Source organism: Notothenia rossii (genome assembly GCF_949606895.1).
Source record: "Notothenia rossii genome assembly, chromosome: 4".
In the NCBI taxonomy this organism is placed as follows: Eukaryota; Metazoa; Chordata; class Actinopteri; order Perciformes; family Nototheniidae; genus Notothenia; species Notothenia rossii.
The window spans coordinates 10,503,840-10,514,834 of NC_136902.1; positions in this window are offsets into that span (position 1 = coordinate 10,503,840).

Consider the following 10,995-nt stretch of genomic DNA (forward strand, 5'->3'; position numbering starts at 1 on the left):
ATGCAGATTATTTTATAGAGACATTTATTTTAAATTGACAGCACATACTCACAATTTAGAAGCTGTCACTTGGGCCTGGTGTTTCTGCTTTTAAAAATTACTCAAAAAATGAGTTAGTAATTAAAAAATTACTAACTCATCACATTTCTGTCCTCCTGTTGATGGACTAAGCAGCCACATTTTCTACTGATCCATGGAATCTAAATTGGTACCACTTCCAAAGGTTTGTTTTCGTTTGAAGTCAATGCAGCCTGGTCCTAAGTGTTTCATGTGAGAACTGAAGGAGGTCTGACTGCAACGATCCTCCTGCAGTCATCACATTCCCTCCTCAGCGCAGGAAGGCTGCAGCGCAGGTCAGGACCCGATGCTTAGTTTACCGCTGCTTCGGTTAGCTCTGATGCGTCACGGCCACTTTGGGACTTGTTTTTGTCTGTCGATATGCTCTGAAGAGAAGCACATTTAATGCAGGAGAAGTTGGATTTCCCTGAAAAACAATGTATAATCTGTAGTGTTGTCCTGGCGATGGATTCTTTCTTGAATATTCTCTTTTTAGTTTAAATATTGGTGTTCCTTTTATGTTCTTATGATGCTGTGTTTGGGACGTTTCTTGACTTTAACCTCTATCAAATCATAGCAAACGGGTGCCAAGGATGGGGCTCAATGGCAAATACAGTGTCACTGCCAATCAAATGCTACTATAGCTAGATGAAGCGCCGGACCTCACTTTGAGAATCCTTGGAGAGCTCCAGTGACTGTTGAAGAGATGAATGATAAATGTTGTCACACCCATGTGATGGTATGCATGGCTCTGTGTCAGTGAGGGGACTGGAGAGAGGACTATGTGGCAAACAGCTCTGTGAGGAACATGATAGGGCAGACAGTCTCTGCCTGGAGTACTTACCGGGATGACCTGCTGTCACTACACAGAATGAAGTCTCTTCTAAGGTTGTAATAAATGAGTGGCTGACACCTCAGGGACTGAGTAGTATGCCATTAAGTTGGATTTAAATACCACTCCAACATTTGAATGGTGGTAAATTGCTTGTCTTGTTCACTTGTGTCAGAGTTGAGTGACTTAAAGCCTCACAGCCTACAAACTATTAACAGAAACATTTACTGCTGAAACAATACTTGTTTGGTTGTTTATGCAAATGTAGTTGAATGTTGCCAACAGAGAGAGACAAGTATAGGAAATGAAACTGCCTAGTCTTGTTCGCATTACCGGCGGATGTGCTGACTTTGGTTTCTGTCATCATCTGTTTGTTGGTTGGTCCTCACGCCTGTCATTTGATGACTAAAGTTAGAATTATTTTAACCTGAATGACCCTGTCTTTGCTGGTACAATATATCAGCTTTAAAAAAACATGTGCAATGTATGAAGATAATCATTCATTCAAGGAAGGAAGACTTACTTGAAAATGATGATTATCAGGTCAAACCAAACTGCGTTGGCCTGAATTTGGCTGTTTCCTTTTCTGAAACTGTTGCACAGATCTTATTTAAAGTGTGTAGTAATGTAACCATTTACTAAGATCATAAGATAAAGCGTGCCACATGTTTGCAGATATCAGATCAACAGCGCTGTATGTCTGTCTAATAGTATTCCTCTCAAGCTCCTGCAGTCTTAAAGTGGAGTTTAAACATTAACAGTATGTGGCAACTCTAGAGTGATAGCACCCACTTCAATAGGTTGATGTATTTGTTTGGGTGTATGCGTGGTGCTTGTTCACTTTGCTGGCTGTCTTGTCTTGTCTTTGTCTTGAGAACACTTCTGGCTGCATTCAATAATTGTTTAAATGACCGATATGAGGCACATACACAGTCCTGATCCATTAGCTCATGTATCTGCTATGGCTAATGTGTTAGCATAATACAGCCTGCCTTTACATCCTTTGTGCACACCTGATACATTTTCAGCAGGTCCAATTTCCCCGCACCTCTTTAAGACTGGTTTCATTAACCGACTCGTGAGAAAATATTTTCAGGCTAACAAACAGCTTTTGTATTGAGTGTGTGCTTTGCCCTAAATAAACTCGGCCCCAGCCAATGGTAGGGAGAAAATTACACTCTTGGGAAATGTAACATGAACCTTAACCAGAGCAGTTACGTTACATCACAGGCAAAAACCTGATTTCATAAGTGGGGTTGAGACCTGCATCTAGTGGCTACATTGAGATGAGATGTGCACACAATCCTGAATCTGTATCACACAGCTTGGCTAACCTAACTCCCCTGTTAAGGGGCTATGTTCATTTTCAGAGTGTCTGTACTCCGACATGTCTCCTTGCTTTAATGTTCAAAAAGCTCTTTATTTTTCTCATACTGCCTGTGCTGCAGCACCTCTTTTCACCCTCTGTCTGAAACCAGAGCTCGGTCTGCTCTGATTGGTTAGCTGGCCGGCTCTCTTATTAAGCCCACTAGAGCAAATGACAAACTAGCCTCTCAGATTGTAAGCTCTCCAAAAAGAACCCCACAATTAACGGAGAGAAAAGGAAGAAACCTCACATGCAGCAACTGAGAAGGGATCCATCTCCAAGGGTAAGGTTAACATATTTGTAAAAGATGGATCTAGGAGGATGTCAATGAGCATACAGTGAGATCCTGTTGGCTGTAAACAGCTGACTACGGTCATAGAAGCTGCCAGAGTCATGTGCAAGAGGAGAGGAGGACAACCAGAGAGCGACAAGGAGTAAAAAGTTGTTTTTTCATGCATTGGTGTAAATATGTTTCATACGTTTTTGCCCTTATAATTGTTTGCAGTCTTTGCTCTTTGTGGCAAGGAGATGGGATGAAAGATACAAAGCAGAAACAAAGTAAAAAACAAACTCATTTTGAGCTCATGTGATGAGCATCAGCTGCTTGCAGGCACTGTGGCCTCAGATCTGAGTTAACCAGTTACTGTAATGTAACATGCTGGCAGTGTAATGATTGGCTTAGCATGGTTGTTTAGAGCATGCCATGTAACAGAGCAAGACGTCCGGCAGTTCATTAGCACAGTCATTATGTTGGCTCAGTGAATCTCAATATTTTAGGACATACCCTTAGGGTAGGGATCACCAACTACATTTGTCCAAGGGCCAAAATGTATCCAATAGACACTAGGGCTGCAACAAACGACTAATTTGATAATCGATTAATCTATCGATTAATGAAACGATTAATCGATTATTCGGATCGTTAAGGTTTTAACTGTACTACTACTTATATCAATACTGCTTATCGATCCGGTCCTTTCAACGATAGTATTAACGGTTCTTTTGACAAGAAATAAGGTAAACTAACTCAACAAATTGTGAACAAAACTAACATTGCTTTTTATTTTGAATTAAATGCATAATATTTCACATCAAAAGAAACAACAATGTTTTAACAAATCATATTAAATAATGTGATGACAGAACTGTAAACAGAATAGCTGAAACTTTAACAAAATAACTAATTCAGTTACCTCTAATCATTAACCTATGTTTTTATAACTGAGTTAACTCTGCGTGTTGCTGCTAGCATACATAACACCTGACGTGGAAAGGTTACTCTTGGAAGGGGCTACAGAGCTACTAGAAAGACAGCCGAACCCGGTGCATTTCTCCGTCTGAATGTGGTGCACTTTTGCTAAATGTTTAGACAAATTGCTCGTTTTACCGCCTTTATATGATAAACTGTTTTTGCAATTTTGGTAACGAGCATTGTCCACATCGAGACGGATAAAGTTTAACCACACCTCGGAGCGCGTTCTCTCCGCCATCTCCTGCGTGTGTGTGTAAACTGCCCCGCCCCCTCGCAAGCAGGCGGGGGAGAGATCGCTCGTCTGAATTCGGAAGATCGAAAATACATTATAGACGCATTTTGTAGTCATATTGCATATTAGAAACTGAGTTGGTGACACTAAGACTGCGATATAATGTTTATGTAGCAATAATACATAACATATGTTTTTAAATGTCTCCTGTACCCATACAAAAGAGCGATAACGTTGGAGCTTAACGGGGTGTAGAACACATGTGATGACGTCACCAACGAATCGACGACTGAATTAGTTGCCAACTAATTTGGTATAATCGATTTTAATCGATTAAGTCGATTAGTTGTTGCACCCCTAATAGACACTATCGGGGGCCAGCGATTTTATATAGCGCAGAATTTTGAAGTACTCAGGTACTGCGGACCGCATAAAGCTTAGCAGACTCTTCACGCTAACGAAGGATCACTTCTAGGCAGGGTTGGGAGGGTTACTTTGTAAATGTAATCAGTTACTGATTACTGAATACATGCTCTGAAAGTAATCAGAATACAGTTACAGTTATGTGTCAGATTACTTTTAGAATACTTTTGGCATACTTTCTTTTTCCATAACAGATGGGTATGTTTTGGTGCACAGGAGACACTTATGTTACTGTTTTAATGGTTTATCAAGAACTCAAACACAACATCTTGGTGTCATTCTGGACAGCTCCCTCTCATCTGCACCTCACATAAAGAACATCACCCGGACTGCATTCTTTGTACTGTCTTAAAACCTTTCTGTGGAATATGTTATGAATTGTAAGGTGTCCTTGGGTGCTTTGAAAGGCGCCCCTAAATAGAATGAATTATTATTATTATTATTATTATTATTATTATTATTATTATTATTATCTGAAACTATGTAATAACTTTTAAAACTTGTTCCAGTCACTTGCCCCATGCATTCAGCAGCAGCAGGCCATTCACTTTGATTTGATCCCGTTATGAAATTTCATCATTTCGACAATAAATAAATGCTACATAAACGTTATCTTGCACATTTTATCTAACCATCTCCGTTTCTAACTTTCAATATATTTTAAAAGAGATCTCTCTCTCATCTGCGTGCGGGGGCGGGGCCTCACAGACACGCTGCATCTCTCTCGCTCACAGACACAGGGCCGTGGGAAGTAGGGGTGCTGAGGGTGCTGCAGCACCCCCTGGTGGAGGACAGGGGATCTGCACTTCCACAAGATTAAATACAAATATAATACAAAAAAAAAGAACTTTCAGCCTTGATGTAACAACATTCATAATTAAGTAAAGATAACACCCTTTTCACCCCCGTTACATTTTCCATTTGCCCCGTACGATGGGCGCTGTAAGTGATGACAGTGGGGGATGTTGGCTTATCAGGTGCCCGCAACTCACTGCCAGCGTGAGAGAGAGAGAGAGAGATAGATAGATAGATAGATAGAGAGAGGGGGTGCACCGATACCGGCGGGGAATGTTGTTAGCTTCTGCTGCGCTACCGGATATAAGAAGCTGTTTCTACAATAATGTGGAGGGAGAGCTCTCCTGTCAGACTGAGAGGTTCAGTGAGGTAAAGGACTCTGAGTGTTTAGATAGTTAATTTTAGTCTAAGTTATCTCAGTGGGTCTCAAACGTTTTGACCACAAATTATATAAACACATATTTCCAAGGCACTCCTTTGTAATTATTAGGATAAATACAAACAGGTTTGAAATCATTCCAATGTATACTATAGGACAGTAAACCAAAAATAGTGTTTAAAACTGGAGAGATTTAAAAATATGCATAAATAAATAAATGTTAACTGATAAAATAAGATATAAATGAACCACAAAAATAAAACAAGTTAGCCTACATTTATTTGTTATTGGCTATGGTAGGTTATCGGTTATGTTCACATACTTATTTGATTATTAAAATGCAAACCGATCTTTTTCATATGGGTGTTTAGAGTTGTATCCCCTGGATCAGTCTCTTGTAATTGGGCACTCAAAGTGCACCAGATTGAAGCATTTTACTTTAAAATGTTAAAACAAATCTTCCCGGGGGGCCACCCCCGGACCCCCAAGAGGATATAAAGTCCACCCCCCAATTAAAACATGTTCATGCAATACTAGATACATTTGAAGCCTTTTTATATAAACTGTCCACCATCTCAATACGTTTTTCTGTTTGTAGTGTAGTGGTCTTTTGTAGAGGTTTTTCATTGCTAGCTAAAATCTTGCCTAGGGCAGCAAATTGTTCAGAACCGGCCCTGGTGTCATCCCCACAGCACCCCCCATTTGAAACATGTTCCCACGGCTATGCGACATGCTGCAGTGCTGTGCAGTGTGTACACAGTTCTGCCGGTAATGAATATTACATTTTGTGAGGAAACTTTTCCACCAATAATTCCAATAAGTATCAGTGTTTCCCCTAGGATGGAGTCATAGCAGCGGTGCTAAGGCACGTGGGCCCAGCATAATGTGAGCGCGGACCGCGTGGAATTTTTTAGTGTGTGCGCCCCGCCAATTTGTTTCTATGTGTCAGCACAAGAAAGGCTCTTGAGGCCTAGTACCAGGGCCGGTTCTAGCCAATTTGCTGCCCTAGGCGAGATTTCATATGTAAAGAATAAATGAAAAATCTCTACAAAAGGCAAATACACTACAAGAACAGAAACTTATTGACATAGGTAATATACGTCAAAAATGGCTTCAAATGTATTCAGTATTGTATGAACATGTTTGAATTGGGGTGTGGACGTCACTTCCTCTAGAGGGGTCCGGGGGCATGCCCCCCCGGGAAGATGTTTTTTGAACAATTTAAAGTAAAATGCTTCAATCTGGTGCACTTTCAGCACACAATTACTAGAGACCTGAACTAGGGGGTACAACTCTAAAACACCCATATGAAAAAGATCGGTTTACATTTTAATAATCAAATAAGTATGTGAACATAACCAATAACCTACCATAGCCAATAACAAATAAATGTAGCTTATTTTATTTTTGTTGTTCATTCATATCTTATTTTACCGAGTTAACATTTATTTATTTATGCATATTTTTGTATTTCTCCAACTTTAAACAATATCTTTGGATTACTGTCCTATAGTATACATTGGAATGATTTCAAACCTCTTTTTTATTTATCCTAATAATCATAAAGGAGTGCCTTGGAAATATGTGTTTACATAATTTGTGGTTAAAACGTTTGAGACCCACTGAGATAATGACTAAAATTAACTATCTAAACACTCAGAGAGTCCTTTACCTCACTGAGCCTCTCAGTCTGACAGGAGAGCTCTCCTCCACCCTTGTTGTAGAAACATCTACTTCTTATATCCGTTAGCGCAGCGAGCACCAGATTCTAATAACAACAGCGCCGGTACCGGTGCGCCCTCTCCCTTGCTCACTCTCTAGCTCCCACGCTCGCACTTTGGCTGTGAGCTGCGGGCGCCTGATAAGCCAACATCCCCCACTTTCATCACTTACAGTGCCCATCGTGGAAAAAATGTGGATGAGCGCCAACACTCAAAAATGTTTTTTCCCTCCCAGAGCTACCAGCGCAGCGCCCCCCAGATCTGGCGCCCTAGGCGACCGCCTGGGTCTCGCCTATGCCAAAAATCGACCCTGCCTAGTACATACAGTGGCAATGTCTCAACATTTAGCAAAAATACACCTTTATTGAACATACAATAACACAAATACTACAAATCCACATAACAAGCAATCAAAAATGAAAAAGGGTCGCCACTTTTTGTTTTTGTATATAGGGGAAACACTGAGTATTCCAAAATGTATTCACTTCATGTTTACGAAAGTAACTGTAATCAGATTACTCGTTTTTCAAATGTAACGCCAGCTGAATACAGTTAGCCTACTTGATTTTTGTATTCTGATTACGTAACGCCGTTACATGTATTCCGTTACAACCCAACCCTGCTTCTAGGCTACTGTCCCGCAGCTCCTGCCTCTCTGTTGTACTCTGTCGCAGCGGGGCTACTGCTGTGGTGCGGAGCGCATTAACCAGGGGGGTGCTAACACTTAACCATACACTTTATCCTTTACTTTCTCCGTCTTGATATGTAGATATGACTTTTTCTCTGTTAATCTCCGTCATGTCGTTTCCATAGCAACAACAACTTCCTGTCAACAGCGCTAACTCTCCTTCAAAATAAAAGCATGTCCATACAAAATAGAGAGGCGAAGTCCCTCCCCTCCCGGTGGAACTCATGGGACCTTATTTCGGAAAAAGTTTGTATTGAAATCAATGGAGAGAGAAAGAGTATCTTTCAATCCCGTTTGAATTGTGCCACGAATTACACATATAATGTTTGTCAATCTTAAAAATGAATTTCCATGTAAAAAAAGTCACAGTTTGTCGTAAAACTGTTGAAATATAAGACTATGAAAAATATGCAACTAGAAAGACTACAAATCCCAGAATCCCGGTCCCGCATGCTGGCTCTTACGCAACCGACTAACTCCCCTTGTGTGTATGTACAGCTCTCAACATGCCCAGACTTGTAGTGATTTTCACCTCTTTTAATACTTTCCGCCTCATTCTGAAAGAAAGAAGTGAAATGTGCTGACGTGAGGCCGTCTTGGTGTGTGGTGCGAGACGGGAGATGTAGTTCATTGAGCGGTTTCACACAAAAGAAGTGTTACTTCACAGTTTTACAACACTTTTTTTTTTTTTTGACTTGGAAAATTATCTTTTAAATTGACAAACATCATATGTGTAATTCGTGGCACAATTCAAACGGGAAGATAATCTTTCTCTCTCCATAGACTTCAATGCATAACTTTTCCGAAATAAGGTCCCATGGAGCTCAACCGGAAGGGGAGGGACTTCGCCTCTCTATAGGAAGCCAAGCCAAATTACACTTAAGACATATACAACTGCAACGAAAGTAACAAACACAATGCAATATCATTTTCAATTTCAAAGAACACAAATTGGGTTGTATAGATTAACAAATAACTATAAAACAACAATACTGTAGAATAACTAAATTAATGCTGTGAATAAACCGAAATACACATGTTGAAGCGGTTCACTGCTGATTACTACCGAATATCCGGAGCCCGAAAAATGGTATTCGGGACAGCCCTACTTAGTACCTGTTTGATTCATAGATTGTATCCCAGAGTCCATTTAAGGTAAATGGCCCAAACTGTAGCAGAGTGGATGTGAGAGTCGACCATAAATAGCTCGTCTCTGCGTGGACTAAATGAGAAAAGAGGACATTGAGGCTTACTCAACAGAGTATTTTTGTAAACGTAGTTACCGTACTTCTTTGCGTTTCTGTTTTTTGTCCACATCAAGTGCTGTTTTAGGAAACAGAAAACAGCTGTTGTAGAACTCCAACCAGGGGGAGAACAACTCTAAAACATCAGGAATCTGAGTTATGAACCGGTCCATAATGCGTGCCTTTGTGTGTTGTCAGTTATGGATGAAAAAGGAGTGAAGGAGGAAACACACAACTTGTACATTCTCACTGGACCTGTTTTTAGATGGATGCATTCACTGAGGAAGCCCGGGGACTTCCATTCATTTTCGCAACATGTGTCACTCAAACTCATGATCAAATTCTGCAGTAAGTTTGGCATCAGACAAACCAACAGTTTGGTGCCAGTCCTCATTCTGATTCTTCCATAATTACAATAAAGAACTGGTTTATCTTGCCACTTAAATGTGGTCCTGGACCAGTTACTGGCACCTTTCTATTTTATGAAGGGACTTGGGGCGTTATTAATATCCGATGAGAGGGAACATTTGGATTCTGTGGGGTTTTCTCTGCAGTTTTTCCTTGTACGATGTGAGGGTCTAAGGACAGAGGACGTCGTATTATCATACTGATATTCTGTACACACTGTGAAGACCACTGAGACAAATGTAACATTTGTGATATTGGGCTATATAAATAAACATTGATTGATTGATTGATTGATTAATTCTTGTGGGTTGTCGGTTCATATGATGTTGTTTTTCTATAGTCAGTGTTGTGCCTACTATAGATGGCGATTGGCATGCCCCCAGTATGGAGTACAGCCAAGTAGTGTACTGCTGTGGTCAGGGCAGCAGCAAAACGTTATTGATTATCGTGACTCTGATCCGACCCATTAAACCACAAAAGTCAAACAATGACACACACACTAAACAATTTAGGCATCAGTAGACCAGCATCTCCCATGATCTGCGAGAGATCATTGTTGTCAACTGGATACTACGAGACACTTAATAGATTACCAATGACTTATTTTGGCTGGTGAGTAAATCAGATTGATGAACTCAAACCAGCAGGTGGTAAGCCAGACCCGGGGACTTGGCTCTGGTTTTGAGACGTTTGGCATTTACTCACCTTCGAATAAACTGTACACACGCTGCATATCTACGTTCACAGCTATAACGCACAGCAACTGCCGACCCCATAACATCAGACCGATGCCCTGCTTGCAATATACCTCACAGCTACACTAATTGATGCGGTGTTGGTTTAACATTATTGGGAATATGGCTGCATGTCTAAACAACAAAGCTCCTCACAAATCTACAACCACAGCTCCTCTGCAGGCAAGGCAATAATGTCGTTTGTTAAAGTTAATAATTCGCTCTTTATCAGAGATATTTTTAAGTACAAAACACTGTTTTTCTGACCTTTCAAATAATTTGATAACTGACTGATGCTCAGTGTCCTATTTTATTTTCCCAATTCAACCTTTGTCTATTCTACACAAACTCTTGACTCATGGACTTCCCAAGCAGTTGTTAAGCAGCTTTGTACGTAACATTCCTGCATCAACTTAAAAAGCGTAGGCAGTAGTTTGGTGTCATGACCAAAGCGGGTACATGGACCGGTTCATTTGGTAAATGTTCACAAGATGTTTAGTGTTAAGCCGCTCAAATTACAACCGGGGAAATAAACATTTAACACAAACATTCCCATGGTCTAATCTTGTTAAGATACCCACTCTTTCTCTGATGCTTGTATGTTGGACCGCGGCCCGGCCCAGCTGCTCTTTCTCACTATGACAGCACTTGGCGATGCGATTTGAGAAATAATTCCAAAATCGTAAATATTTTGTTTAGAAGTTTCCCTTACTACAATACTGTCCTCCCTTTGTACTTAATCCCTCTTTTCTACATGTTGTAGACGCCCACAAATGAGCTACAAATGCTAACTAAAGGTCAGAATGAGATATGTGTGTTATAACTGTCCTTACACCAGCTCTCTCCCTCTGTTTCCCTCCTAGG